Here is a 16417-nt window from a genome sequence, read left to right on the forward strand (position 1 = left end):
GTCACATGATTTCAGTAAATGAGGCTTTGTTACATCATAAGTGTTTCGAAATTTCACGTGGCAGTTTGATACAAGTTCTGAACCACTGATTCGAAACAAAAGATTCGTAAAGCTTCATGAAGCAGTGTTTTGAAATCGCCCATCACTAGATATTGCTGAATAAAGTCGTTATTTTGTTTTTTTGGCGCACAAAAAGTATTCTCGTCAGTTCATAACATTAAGGTTGAACCACTGTAGTCACATGAAGGGTTTTATATATGTCTTTAGTAGCTTTCTGGGTGTTTGAAAGTGTAAATTAACTTGTTGTCAATGCAGGCCTCACTGAGCCATCGGATTTTATCAAAAATATCTTAATTTGTGTTCCGAAGATGAACGAAGGTGTTACGTGTGTGGAACGACATGAGGGTGAGTAATTAATGACTGAATTTTCATTTTTGGGTGAACTAACCCTTTAATATAAAATATTATTAAAAACAATTACTGTAATAATAGTTTGTCAATTGCCAAAAATAAAATGTTGTATTTATTTACTCACCCTCATGTTGTTTCAAACCAGTATGCTGTTATTTGTTGTGTGTAACATATTTAATTTGAGAGCTTTAATGAAGAGAAGCTTTTCAGTGAATAAGCATTCAAACCAGGCCAAGAGCAAACAAAGTGGACAGACAAATAGATAAACTAAAAGAGCCATTCTGCAGATTTGCTCAGTACACATCTCCTGCAACGATCCAGAGACTCTCCCATGACCTGCAGTGGAGGTGTCAACACCTTGGGATCTGGACCCCCAGTGAGAAGGCTTCTTCCCCCTCAGACAAACTGATAGATCTAACACCCTTCCACATACGCCCACCGCCACCTTTAGCTCTGACCAATACACTTCATCTGATCCCTGGCTGGCAGTAAGAGTGACAAGATGCACTAGCTGAGGTGTGAACACTGTAATGACTTAAAGCCTCCTTCTACCATCTCTGAATGATGAGAATCCCTGTGGAGAGAGATAAAGAAACAAAACATAGCCCATTACTTCCCACGTAGCATTAAGATTGTTCATACAACATTCTTATGTGCTCTTTTGCATTTTTTTTTTCTTTTTTACTTGATCTGTAGCCTATGAACAAAGGCTACATTAAAACATCTAGTTGCTTTTTTATTAAGGACATTTAAGTTATCATTAGTACCAATTTCTCCATTAGAACATGTGACTTGCTTTGCTAACATATGCTATAACCTGTTAGCAGTTCTTCACACAAAGGTATTGTCAGTGCATGAAAAAAAAAGTGCAAAAAAAAAAAGAAAAAAAAAAAGTTCTGTCATGAATCTCTAGATGGCACAGGCTAATTGATCCTTTAAAGGGTTAGTTCACCCAAAAATGAAATTTCTGTCATTAATGACTCACCCTCATGTCAGCTCAAACCCGTAAGACATTCGTTCATCTTCAGAACACAAATTAAGATATTTTTGATGAAATCTGAGGGTATCTGATCCACACATAGGCAGCAACGATATTGCACCTTTTGACGTCCAGAAAGGTCTTAAAGACACTATTTTCATTATAGAGCTATCAGTGTTTACGTCCGAATGGTGGCTCAGTATTGGCCAGCTATGGTCATGTGAGCAGCACGACGCATGCATGTGATGCTGACTCAGGAGCTGGCCAATACTGAGCCCACGTTCAGACATTAACACTGAAGCTCTGCAATGAAAACAAAATGAAACGTATTTCATCAAAAACATCTTAATTTGTGATCCAAAGACAAACGAAGGACTTACAGGTTTAGAACGACATGAGGATGAGTACTTAAAGGGTTAGTTCACCCAAAAATGAAAATGCTGTCATTAATTACTCATCCTCATGTCGTTCCACACCGTAAGATCTTCTTTCATCTTCAGAACACAAATTAAGATATTTTTGATAAAATCCAATGGCTCAGTGAGGCCTCCATTGACAGCAAGATAATTAACACTTTCAGATGCCCAGAAAGCTACTAAAGACATATTTAAAACAGTTCACAGTGGTTCAACCTTAATGTTATGAAGCGACGAGAATACTTTTTGTGTGCAAAAAAAATTAAATAATGACTTTATTCAACAATCTAGCAATGGGCGATTTCAAAACACTGCTTCATGAAGCATCAAAGTTTTACGAATCTTTTGTTTCGAATCAGTGGTTCAGAGCGTGAATCAAACTGTCAAAGTCAATGGGTGAACCATTGAAATTTCGAAACACTTATGACATAATGAAGCCTCGTTTACTGAAATCATGTGACTTTAACGCTCTGAACCACTGATTCGAAACAAAAGATTCGTGAATCTTCATGAAGCAGTGTTTTAAAATTGCCCATCACTAGATATTGTTGAATTTTTGTTTTTTTTGGTGCACAAAAAGTATTCTTGTCGCTTTATAATATTAAGGTTGAACCACTGTAGTCACATGAACTGATTTAAATAATCACATCATTATCTATAGGGCACAGCTGATTGGTTCCTGCTGTATTAGTAGCCAATGAGCTTGCATGCTTAACCTTCACAATACTTTGGTAGCGTTTGCACGCAGTGCAGCGCGTCTTCAGAAACCCTCCACCTTCCCCAGCTCCACCTGTTTAGATCTGCTATGGGTAATTCATTTACGCTATATTGAACAGCAGCAGCATGTCTTACTTGCTCACAGCAGCGTGGCGTGTATGTATTGGCAGTAGCAAGTCCCGTACTTTCACTACAGCAGCTTTAAATGTTCATCTCTGGCTTTGATATGAAAACTAATAATTTGCTTTTGTATATTTTTTTGCACTTATATGGATTATGACTGTTGGTGTGTGCAGTATCGTATTGTTCTATTCAACAATGAAATTAAAAAGTTTATTTCTGTCTTGCTTTAACTGCTTGCTCAACTTTCAAACTAACAGGGAGTGTTTCACATCCTTTCTCCCTTCCAGTAACTAACAGACATGCACACATTTCTGCAGGGACGTGTCCTGGTGCTACACCACAGTGCAATAACTGACATGTTTTCAAAAACCACTACAGATAAAAGCTTACAGTATCTGTAGTTTAGCTGCTAAGAATCCCCTTAAGTGTATTTTTCTCCAATCGCAGTCTAAAAATAATCTCTTTCCATTGAAATAAGGTGCAGAATTTCAAAGATGGACAGTGACTGGAACATGTTAACAGCTCAAATGCTCATAACTTTTGGATAGGAATCTTACACAAACTCATTTGCATGACTTGTGAAGAATCCCAGGGATTGTGAAGCTGTTGTCTGGGAGCCAAGATTAAATCAGAATTTTACATTTTCGAAAGAAAACAGTGTGCTTTACGATTCTTTATATATTTTCTATTTCTTTTCATTTTAGCTTTTATCAAAGAATCTTGAACTTTCTTGCTCAAGACAGTACTTGCAGAACAAATAGAAACTCTTCCTCAGTGCTGGAAAAATAGCATGCATAACACTCTTGTAAAATCTTCCCAGCCTCCCTGCATGCGATCATCAGTCCACACATTTAACAGTATAAACGGCAAGTTGTGAAATCTAAGATCACGTACTTAGTGACTTATTCAGACTAAATTAAGAGTCTGACAGGTGGAATCCAGGTGTCTCAGAGCAATATTTCATCCTAAAGGCAAATTTTAATGGCAGAAGTGTCGTGTGCCACAGTCTATGTGTAGCTGTGTTGAAATATACACCATCTGACCTTCTGAGTTAATCTCTTAATGTGAGAGGTGAGAGAAACGGCTCTCCTTTACACGAGTCAGAGGTGAGATCATTCACAGCAAATCCTTGGATTTTTAACTGACATCTCACTTACTGACACAGACTCTTTATGGTGCTTCTGTTAAATCTAAGTGTTTCATGTTTTGATCACCTTAATAAGGTGCTAATGTTAAATTTCCTTCTTCCTGTTGAAAGAAACTATTTAGTGCAAAAGGTTTCCAGCATTTTGGAATGCATAAGAATCCCAACCAATAGGGTTATCAGGATCATAATGCAGAATAATTTGTGATAAGACTGTGCACATCTTGTCTGTTACATTGCTACATGCCTATAGACCTTATTTTGCCCTGCTTGTTTTAATATCTTCCCGTCTACTGATATCTATTATGACATCCGCTTCAAACATTACAATGCTTATGATAACTTTCATTAACTCTACAATAAATAAATGCACTCCACCAGCTAATTATTCTTTGACACAGATGCCTTAGAAATATACAGAGAGTTCAAACACAATATTCTAAAGACAACTGCGTGATTGTTTCTCTCGGTGCTTAAGGTATATTTGATGGCTACTTAAATAAATTGACATGGAAAATTAAGCTGATAGTACTTTATTATGTGAGATAAAAAGAAACAAATCAAAACAAAAATTATTTGACCATAGTATGCTGCAATTGACCAATCAGAATCAGGATATGCAGGAGTCTTTCATTACATTTAAAAACTAGCAATATCTGACACCTCTCGGCTAATATCTGACACATCTCGACATAATTCCTCAGACCTGTGGTCAAAATATTTTGAAATGATTTGACATGGATTCTTTAAATGGTTTTCTGCTGCAGGGAGAGGAGGAGAGGTGAGAATGCGGGTCTGTTTTGTCCCAGGCTGGTACGAGGAGTCCTGCACCCTGGGAGAGGAGACTTCACACTTCTGCAGCTGAGTGACCTGGGGGGACAAGAGGTCGAGAAGTGCTCTAATGACAGTCAAATAAACGTCTGATGGTGGGAGCGAGTTCCTTTAATTAAGAGACCCTGAGAACTGACTGGCCTGCTGAGCAGGGCAATTTGGAGAGAAGCTTTGGCACTATTATTTCTTCTGGATCAATGGCATAAATGTCATTCTTTTTTGTATTTATTAGGCTATTATGTATCAATTAAAGTGATAGTTCACCCAAAAATGATAATTCTGTCATCGTTTATACCCGAACCTGACTTTATTTCTTCTGACAAAAAACAAAAGAAGATATTTTGAAGAATGTTGGTAATGCCATTGACTTTATATGGACAAAAAAACAAAAACAAACAAACGCTGCGACAGAAAGAAAGTTATACTCAGGGCCTAAACTGAACACTTGCCAAGCACGAAATGTGTGTATATGAAATGGTGTCAATTGCCAGCTGGCTGGTAACATATTTTATGAATTCTAACAATGCAATGTTGTGAGAACATGAACGTGAACAAATGTGAACAATGCTCGGAACAGGTGACGGGCCATCATCACGAGAGTGCAAGAAGACACGAAAGGAACTCAATTCATTTCTCGCAGCCAGAAATCTGTCTCAGACAGCGTGCAACTACTGAACTGAACTCTCTTTCACATCTTCTTGCACTTGAAGAGACATATTCAAACAAAATTATGTCAAAATGCCCATCTTGGCAAGTATCCTCATAAACATAGTCAGTTATGTCTTATGTCTTATGTCTCAATTCAGTGAATGTAAACAGTTGAGAAAAACAACAACAACAAAAATGCATATGTATCAGTATATTGGATCTGTGCATTAACCGTGCATTTTTATTGAAAATGTGACAAAAATGTAAAAATATGATAGAAGACATGACAGAGAGTAGAGAAAAACAAACATACAAACAAAAAGATCTGTGCATTAACTCTTAAAGTGACAGCAGCCTAATATTCCTGCTGCTGTCTGCGTTTTTAATTTTAATCCAACAACAAAAGACAAAGAGAAATTACTCACTGCTCTTGACTGAATAACTTTTGTCATTTTAATAAGGATTAATCTGGATGTTTCATGGCTGGCAAAAAAATTTGTAAGGCCAGTAAATTTTCTTCTGGCTTTTCTATGACACCGGTGTGGTCTTCTGCTGATGTAGCCCATCTGCTTCAAGGATCGAGGTGTTTCAGAGATGCTCTTCTGCAGACCTCGCTTAATTGTAACAAGCGGTTATTTGAGTTACTGTTGCCTTTCTATCAGCTGGAACCAGTCTGGCCATTCTTCTCTGACTTCTGGCAAAAACTAGGCATTTTCACCCACAGGACAGCCGCTCACTGGATATTTACTCTCTTTTAGACCATTCTCTGTAAATCCTAGAGATGGTTGTGTATGAAAATCCCAGTAGATCTGCAGGTTCTGAAATACCCAGACCAGCCCGTCTGGCACCAACAACTATGCTGCGTTCAAAATCACTTAAATCACCTCCTCCATTTAGATGCTTAGTTTGAACTTAAGAAGATCGTCTTGACCATGTCTACATGTCCTACATGCATTGATTGAATTGATGCCATGTGATTGGCTGATTAGATATTAGCATTTACAAGCAGTTGTATAGGTGTACCGTGGCCGGGTTACACTTAGGCCGGAAACCCTATTAAAAAAAACAGCTAGTTAGGTTTGTTTTGAAGCATGGCAGCTGGTTTGAGCTGGTTTAAGCTGGTTCTTAGCAGGTCATGAGCTGGTTTAAGTTGGTCCTAAGCAACTAGCTCCAGCTCAGGACCAGCTTATAACCAGCTCAAACCAGCTGCCATGCTTTAAAACATACCTAACCAGCATATGCTGGTTTTTTTTTTTTCAACAGGGAGTTATATTTAAAACCTTGAAAATATATTATAAAACTTTAATTAAAACATAATTTATGTTTAGGATAAGTACATTTGCATGTTTTGAAGCTGTAAGTAAAATATGTAATTACTTTTTACTAGATGGTATACACAGTGTTGGGGAAAGTTACTTTTAAAAGTAATGCATTACAATATTGCGTTACTCCCTAAAAAAGTAACTAATTGCGTTACTTCGTTACTTTTTATGAAAAGAAATGCGTTACTTTACTTTTGCGTTACTTTTTCTCACCGGGGCTGGGCTTGCTTGTTTGTTTGTTTTTTAATAACAACAAAAAAGTTCTATTTTTGGCAAAAAAGGCCCTTTCACACCAAAAGTGAAATCAATAAGCCTCAGGCTAAAGGAAAAGCATATTTACACCTGTACAGTAGAGGGCGCAGCTCAAACAAACCTTTCAGATGTGCTGCCGTTCTGGATTTAAGAAGAATAGGATACAGGAGAAGGAAGTTCTAGTTCTTATTTCTAAATCTAATCTAAAGTATTTCTGCTTATTAGTATGGTTGAATTGAAGGTCAGCAGCAAAGACATTGGTTAATAATTTAGATTAAATACATAAAGTATATTTGTGTAATTTAATATAGTGAATTATTACAGGTTTGCAAAAATTCTGAGATTGCATTTCACTGTTTTCATTCATTTTGAGGAATACTGAATGATTTCGTGCAAGTGAGATGAGTAAATGCATGTTCACATTTAGTCTAGAACTGCAATAACCATCATGCTTACACAGCGCACACAATATCTCTGCACTTTATTTCTCTCAACATGGGGACAACATGTCAGTCAATAAATGTGAAAAAGTAACTTGCGTTACTTATTTGAAAAAGTAACTTAGATATATTTGTTGTAAATTGAAAAAGTAATGCGTTACTTTACTAGTTACTTGAAAAAGTAATCTGATTACGTAACTCAAGTTACTTGTAATGCGTTACCCCCAACACTGGGTATACAGCATATGTCATTTTATCATAGACATTCTCGTTTGTCACTGGCTCAATTTGCATTTTATTTTAGCAAACACTCAGTCTTACATGGCAAGATTGCAATTAATCTTTATTATTATAGTTATATTATATTATTCTTTATTATCATAGTTCACAAAAGCCATTCATTTACTTTTTTTAAATCACGTTTACATGCCGTACGTTATTGGCGTACTCCAGTAATCTGTATATATATGGAGTTCATTCAGTCAGCTTTTGATCTCTGTCATTTTGTTATTTGATGTTAATCGCAAGTTCTCTCTTACGTCATACTGTGCGGTTTCCTTATGCATTTACTCACATTACACTCTGCATAAATTGTTGACATGCTAAAATACATAAAAAGAAATGTATATTTAAATGGAATGAAAGACATAAAATGTACTGCATGTTAGCTTGCTTATTGCACCTACAGTAAGTGCCTATAAGTTCACATGTCATACTCGCTTGCATCTGTGCTTCGAATGACGAGAGGAGCTGTAGTTCCAACCACACAAGTTTGTGATGCTGTTTGGAAATGTTTGTTGGAACAATGGTTTCAGAATCTCTGAACTATGTTAGCAACGACACAACCATATAGTTTGCAAATAGTGCTTTTGGGAAACATATCCCAGGTCTGACCCTGAGAAAGAAAGAGAGATGTTGAGCAGTATGGGCAGAGGGCGTGTGGGCAGACGTGTGTGAGTGTAAGCTGAGGCGTCAGTGGGCAGATTGTATGTGTACAGTAACGAGGTGAAAACAATCCACTGATCTGCTTGTACACTCATCTCTATAGCTGCGGTCTCCAGGGTGACTCAACCGCATTTTCACTCTGCCAGCCGGAGTGACACACTCACACAACGCCACTAGCATGCACTAACCCTGCATTCAAAGCCCTCTTTTCTGCACCCACATGGGTACAGGATGCTACAAAACCCCCAACCTTCTCCTCTATCACCTTTTCTCACTTTCACTCACTTCTTGCCCTCCATTTCTGATAGAACAAGACCACTGTGATGGTTCGGCAGCCAATCTGCATAAAGAATATTCTGAATTAAACAGCTAGCTCAGCATCTGACTATGGCTATTTAGTTGCATTTACATTGGACGTCTGTGCAGCCGATGAACAGCACTGCAAATTAACTATTTGCATGTGCTTTAGTACGTTAGTCAGCATTTCAAAATAAGTGTACTTGAAGCATGACAAAAGACTTAAGTGTGTGTTAAGAAACTCTTTTTAGGGCTTTTCACACATGAAGTAGTTTAACCCTGGGTCTTTCTGAACCTTGAGTTATCTTGCTTCACATTTTACACTATTCATAATTTACCCAAGTTAAACAATTAATAATAACCTGCCATTTCACACTGTACAATTCTAAACCCGGTTTATATCAAAGCTCTAGCATGTCCTCATATTATACATTGTTGATTATACTATCTTTTTTTTCTTTCTGAATGGACTTTTTTTGACTATGTAAGGTAAGAATGAAATGGTCTCTCGTTCACTCCAGTTGTCGAGTTTTCTTTCACCAATTTGTTTTCACAGTTTTTCCTATCAAACACTGAAAACATGGAGGTTTAGAACGATGATAACTCTGGGTTAAGCGCAATGTGAAAAGCCCTTTTCGTCGACTGAGAATCCAAAGACTGTTACTGAGTTTTTGAAATGAGCGCATGCGCATGCCCCCTCCTTCGAAGGAACGCCTCCCAAAACTCGTAAACACTCGTATTGAAACACGAGTGTTTACCACCGGCATTCGCTGTGTCGTGTTAGTGGATTCATTATGTCGGACTCACCGCAGGTAACTCATAATCTGCAGTCTTTACTCCTGTCTCCTGACAAAAACATTGCATGCGGCGCCTGTGGAGTGTGGAAAGTTACTGAAGCGTGCAGCCGCGCTCGTCTCTCACAAGGAACGTCATGGCAGTGATTGACAAGCCAGAGGGCCAATCGTTTACGCGATGATCGCGTAAACGATTGGCTGATGTTTTTAAAGCCTTACCTCGTGCACAGATGATGTATATTAATATTATTCCTTTCAGTGCACCTAATAAATAGTCTTTTATCAGTTAGTAAAGACAGTTTCAAGTAATATTGCAAAAATGTATAAAACAAAACATCCACTTTAGCACCTTTAAGCTGCATTTTATTTCAGTAATTTTATATTACCTGCAAATGCAGTTAAATAAAACATCAACAAAAAACAAACAAACATACTTTTAATATTTAAATTACACTACACGTGCACACTTTTTTGTTCAAAAGGGTTGGCTTATAAGAAAATTATGCATTTATCCATAAAGCAGTTTTTGCATGCTTTATGCTTTTTAGATACTGACAAACTCCATCTATAGGAATTAAGTTAATGCATAACCAGAGGTTAATAGAAAAGTATAGTGCATTAAAAAGAACATTTTAATGAATAATTCATGTAAGTGCTTGTATAAAAACAATACACACACACAAACACATATCTGCTTTTACACCTGGAACGTCTTGCCCCATAGAATTTGAATGTAAGTGCATTGAAGTATCAGTCATATTTTACTTTTTGTGGTATTACTGACAGCATGCCACAGTTCCTGTTGAAAGAAGATAGGTCATATTCAACCCAGAAATTGCTTTAAAATATCTGTAGTCCCTACTACAGAGGTTACTGGTTAATACTGGAAGTGGTTGGTTAAGCACCTTGTTTTTCCCTGACATTCACTGGCTGAACATCAGAGATGACATTTTCTTTATTACGGGAAATCTGGGGGCTCAGTCAATTGAAACAGCTCATATCAAGAGCAAATCTGAATGTATCACTGATTTCAGGGTCATTGAATTTTCAGTCTTACACATCAAAAAACCTGATGACAGAAAATGTCCATTCTTTGCTCTGCTCATGGGCATTTCTTTATCTCATAAGACTCTAGTCTAAACATCAGTCAATAGATTTGTAAAGGGAACTTCCATTCAGGGTGGAAGATTCAGCTATTACTGAGCTATACTTGTATTTTACCTGTGCTGCATATTCAAAGCATGCATACAGACAAGTATTTCAAGCACTCATATAGAAAACGGATGCGAAAATGCACAGGTGTCGATGATTGATACCTCGCATTTCTGCTCTTCTTATTGGATGCCGCTTCATTTCACAGTCCAGGAATGACTGCAGGGTAAATACTTCAATGTCATCATCATAACAGGCACCTGTTCACACAGTACAAACCCACTGACCCAGTGGCCCATATCTACAGCTGTGTATCTAAACACTTGACAGTTGGCATGTTTGCAGCACTTTTTCATTTACAGTGTTTTATTGCTGGTTGCTAAGTGCAGTCAAAGGGGCCAAATTTCGACGTTTACACAGACAGATAATCTCTTGTGTTTGCCTTGGAGGCTAACTGGTAATTTTCACTTTCTTCCTCATTGTTATTTTCCCCGACTCTTTCCCACCACCTGCCAACTCAGAATGGTTTAAGGCTAATCAAATGAGTGCACCACACCTTCTGTCCATCTGTTTCCCTCTACTTTTCTCTTTTTCCCTCCAAGACACAGCTCAGGTTACAGGAAGGTTTTTTTTTTTTTTTCAAGATTTACCAGGCTCTTATCTTCAGAGTGATTTATCAGATTGGAAAATATCGTTCAGAACTCTGTAACCGCAATATTAGTGAACTCATTTTTTCACAGCAGGTGTGCTCAGTATCAGTGATGGGACTTTTAACTGGAAGCTTTTCTGCCCCTCAGCGACGTCTGATGATGCAGCTGATGATTAGTCAGTGTAGAAGAGCAGTTCAGACTGACATTAACTGTAGGAATTAATAAGATTTGTCTTTAAAGTATTGATTTAATGTGCAACTATTTCCACCATGTTTGTAATTTGCAGAGCTATTCATCTGAGTGATCATTTCATTTTGACTAAAATTTGCATATTTATATCATAATGAAGCTGAAATGGCTTCCTGTGTGCTAGTGACTCACTTCACTGATACATTTCAAGGAATTAGCTTCTTCAGTCTGTTTTGATATATCATGAGGTTAACAGGGCTTTTTTTCACTGCACTTAACCTCGAGATATCGTCATTCTAAACACCGCTTAGGGGTTATGAAACCCTACTCTGGACGCTTTTGCAGTGTTGAAGGCCCCGATATACTTCAAACTTCTTTTTCGTTCTTCGTTTAGGGGTAAAACGAAGTTCGAAATGTGTGAGCAGTGATATACTGTAATCGAACATCTGACTCTGCTCACACTGCTGAGAGCGATGGTTAGATGAATATGTAATGTGCCGTGCACTGTGTTCATGTTTTCACATGCGGAGATTCTACCTCAACGAACTGAACAGATCAAATGATACAAAGAAGACTTCCACGCGAATGAAGGCGGAGCCTCAGCGCACACCTCCTATTACGTTATCGTCACAGACCAATGGTGGCATGAAGGTGTTTTGAAGCTGAAGTGAACTTTCCTGTTTGCTTTGGCAAGCCGTTTCGAACTTCCAAAAAGAAGTTAAAACGAACTTCGTTTTGGCCTGATTTTGTTCGAAATGACGTCACATTAGTTCGTTCTTCGATTTCGTTTGAAGTATATCGGGGCCTAAAGGTCCCGTTCTTCGTGATCCCATGTTTCAAACTTTAGTAGTGTGTAATGTTGTTGTTAGAGTATAAATAAAATCTGTAAAATTTTAAAGCTCAAAGTTCAATGCCAAGCGAGATATTTTATTTAACAGAAGTCGCCTACATCGAACGGCCAGTTTGGACTACATCCCTCTACTTCCTTCTTTAATGACGTCACTAAAACAGTTTTTTGACTAACCTCCGCCCACAGGAATACACAAGAGTTGCGTTTGTAGAGTGTGTTTGTTGCCATGTGGTCGAAACGCTGTTATTTTCATCCCGCAGTCCAATCACCGGGTCTGATTCCGGCTAAAATTGATAGGGTAAAATTAAAGACATGTTTACAATAACACTGAGCGCGTGCATCTCCACGTTATGGTAAGAGGCGTGACCTTTCCGGGCAAGATGCGCTAAACTGCTGTCGAATCACAACACAGGAACCGCTGGCACAATCAGAACTCGTTACGTATTTCTGAAGGAGGGACTTCATAGAACAAGGAAGTCATCAGCCCGTTTTTATGACAGTGGAAACAGCGGTATACAGATAAGTAAATTATGTGAAAAATACAGTGTTTTTTTACACGCGAAGCATGAACACATGTTATATTGCACACTATAAACACAATCAAAGCTTCAAAAAACCACGAAAAACGTGACCTTTAAGTCTGCATTGCGGTGCCAAACTTGTACAGTGTGAAATGATGCGGTGTTAGAATGTTTAAAACTAGATTAGCAACCGACAACCAATCGCGTGCCTTATATTCACGCCCTTTGGGCAGTCACGGAAACACCATGCGATGTATCCGAGGTTATGCATAGATGTCACTTTCCTGCCGGAATGCGCTCCCTCAGCTGGACTGAGTGGCAAAAGAACCTGCTGCATGACTGGATTTAATAGGGGAAACTGCGAAAACGCCAGGAATCGTGTTTCCTGACAATTATATGTGCCTGATTTCGACGCCGGGGAAATACATAAAGTTAGGGTGACCATATTTTGATTACCGAAAACCAGCACACACGGCCCGGCAATGAGATAAGACTCGAAATTTACTCAAAGATGCCTTATAATTTCAATACATACGTAGGCCTATGCCTCCTCTGTATGGATAGAAAATTATTATATTACAAAATACTATCTATAACCAAAGGCACAAATTCAGATAGGCTTCTCAGAGGTTACTCAACATGTTTTATTATGACAAGTTTCAAAAATAACGAATGAAATAATGATATAAATATGTCTCTTCTGTATTAGAAAAATCATAAATAACTAAAAAAAATCCAAATTTAACAGAAAATAGCTCTCACAAACTTACAAAAATTAACTAACAAAAAATATATATATCTTTAGTTTTCTTCTTCATCCTCGTTTTCCTCTTCATCCTGTTTTTCTTCCTCATCCTCCTTGTTTGCCCATCTATATTTTGCTGTAGTGCTGATCTTTCCCAGCAGTTTTCTGTTAACAAATAAGCATGAAAGTTAAAAAGAAATTTATATAGGCCTATCAGCTGTTACATCGCAAGGTACAAAGGAAGAGCACAACGAGCTGAACTCATAGTAGACGAAAGCTGAAGGTTGCTTTGCTGTTACACAAAGTTTCTGTTATTCAGTTACAGAGGACTGCACAAATCGTGCATACTAATGAAAACAAATAAACTGTTACCTAGAAGTAAACAACTCTAGTTTAGGCACAAGTCAGCCGCGACGCTGAGAATATAGTTACCTTTATGGAATAATCCACTAATGTCTTGAGATACAATCCGAACTAATATTCTCAGTTGCACGTGCATTATTAATATATGAATATTAACTCATTAATATTCATGTATGCTCCACCTTCGGAAACCGAAAATCTCGTAACACCGGTAAATTTAATGGATGAAAAACAATGAAAACCAGGACATTTTCATTACTTTATAAAAAACAACCAGGACGGCCAGGACAGGACGTGAAAACAGGACATGTCCTGGGAAAACAGGACGTCTGGTCACCCTAATAAAGCAAATCTGACTGTGAATGCTTTATATAAATGCTTTACCCCCCAAAATCCAACATTTTGACATAAAATGATAACTGCAAAACATGTTCCTTTGCCTGGAGTCCAGCTGTTTCTGTGAATTGCAGTGACCTATTTGCTTCTTTTTTCCTGTAGCTTTCAGCAGTCTGTAAAAATATACCTCAGATTTTGTGTCAAAGCTATTTGTACAGTCAGCCGCATTCACGCTGAAAACCAATGCTGCCACTCAGTCTTTTGCCACTCAGTGGGCGTAACCGCAGTCATAACGGTTATGACGTCACGTGCATACCCTCTATAAACAGTCGTTTCTGCGTATGATAGGAAAAATGTCAAACGGCGATGGAAAACGAAACAATTGGAGTGAAGAAGAGACCGTAATTATTTTATGTTCGAAAAGTTCATTCAGAAAAAAACAACAACTTGATATTACAGTCAGCAATATGTAACATGAAGACATAGAGTTTATATAAACAGGTCACGTGCTGCGTTTGTCCAGTCAGTGACACAGACACCGCAAATAGATAAGGACTTTAACCCGGGGTTTAGTGCAGTGTGAAACGGTAGCTTATGAATACCCAGGATTAACCGTCAACCCCGGTATAGTACGAGCAGTGTGAAACGTGAATAAAGATAACGCAGGATTCCGTTTACCGGGGGTTTAGACTATTTCAAGTGTGAAAATCCCTTAACATTATGTGTTTTCTGCCATATGGTTATGATGTGATTCAGAGTGCCATATTTATGACCTTTGAAAAACACACAGTAATCAACAGTATGTACAGATGCCATTCTACATTAATTAAATTAAACAACATGAAATTAAATGTCATGTTTAATACATTTTTAAGCCCCTCCCCTTTAACCACATGGCTTTTTCTGGATCCAGTCAGTTCCTGATGAATAAAGTGAGCCCCTTCCTACTTTTTTAAAATATCCTATTGCATAAATATGTCACATTATGGAGGTAAAATGTGTTGCACTCCTCTATAAAGTCTCTCATTTTAAACCATCAATATTCTTATGTTACTGACATTAACATTTACATTTGTTTTTGGGAGTACAAGTGGTCTCACAGATGTGAGTCATACCACAGGCGAACAATAAAACAACACTCAAACACAATCACACATGCAGCAATGACATCAGAGCTAGCCTGCTGACCTCATCAGTGCAGGTCTCATGAGAGGTGGATGAGCGTGTGTCAGGATTTAAGATGGAGTGGAGGGAGTATGACACCCCCTCCCACTCCCCCACCTTTCTCTAATCTACCCTGAGGGTGTTAGGATTCAGAGGTAATAAAGAGCTGCTCTGGAAGACGAAGGGTTTTGTTTAAAGCATTACTGTCCACAGTTTACACAGACTCTAAAAGACAAAATGTTGATTTTTTGTACAAATATGCTATTTAAATCGCAGGGTGTAAATGTAGGTAGCACAGAACCCTGGTGCCTGGCTAATTGCAGTGAGTATACCGACAATTATGCAAATTACACCAGTGAGCACTGTAATAACTGGGACATTTAGGTTTGCATTGGCATATGGGCCCCAGCCCACCAATTCAGACAAGTAGCTCCTTTGATTTGCCACATTGGTAGTAAAAGAGCTTTAATCAGTGACAGTGGGTGTCAGCTCCCTAGCTTGTGAATCAGTATATATTGTACACGAATTCGGGCACTGTGGACCCTGGCTCGCTACACAATGGAACACTAATGATTCTATTTCTGGTGACATGACAACAGCACTGCTGGTATTTATGAACAAAAGCAGTCTTCCTGACATTATTTTAATTTTTTAATGCTATATAGTGCGAGTATGCACTATTCATGCACTCAGCTGTTGCAGCATTAATTATGTAGCGGGGCTGTCAGACTCCAATGTTGAATGACAAAATAACGTTATAAAATTCACACACCACACGGATGAGTGTATAGTGCATAAGTACAAGTGCATACAGTATGTAGGCCTCCAGTGCTATAGTGAGCATCGATGCACCCTGGTTTTCACAGTGCATTATGGGACTTTTTAAGGAGCGAACGTTTCATTGCACTGGTGTGATTTTGTGATTGAGACCTTAAAGGGTTAGTTTACCCAAAAATTAAAATTCTGTCATTAATTACTCACCCTTGTGCCGTTTTACACCCGTAAGACCTTCGTTGATCTTCGGAACACAAATTAAGATATTTTTGTTGAAATCCGATGACTCAGTGAGGCCTCCATAGCCAGCAATGACACTCTCAAGATCCATTAATGTACTAAAAACATTTTTAA

This window comes from Megalobrama amblycephala, linkage group LG21 (assembly GCF_018812025.1).
Source record: "Megalobrama amblycephala isolate DHTTF-2021 linkage group LG21, ASM1881202v1, whole genome shotgun sequence".
Classification (NCBI taxonomy): domain Eukaryota; kingdom Metazoa; phylum Chordata; class Actinopteri; order Cypriniformes; family Xenocyprididae; genus Megalobrama; species Megalobrama amblycephala.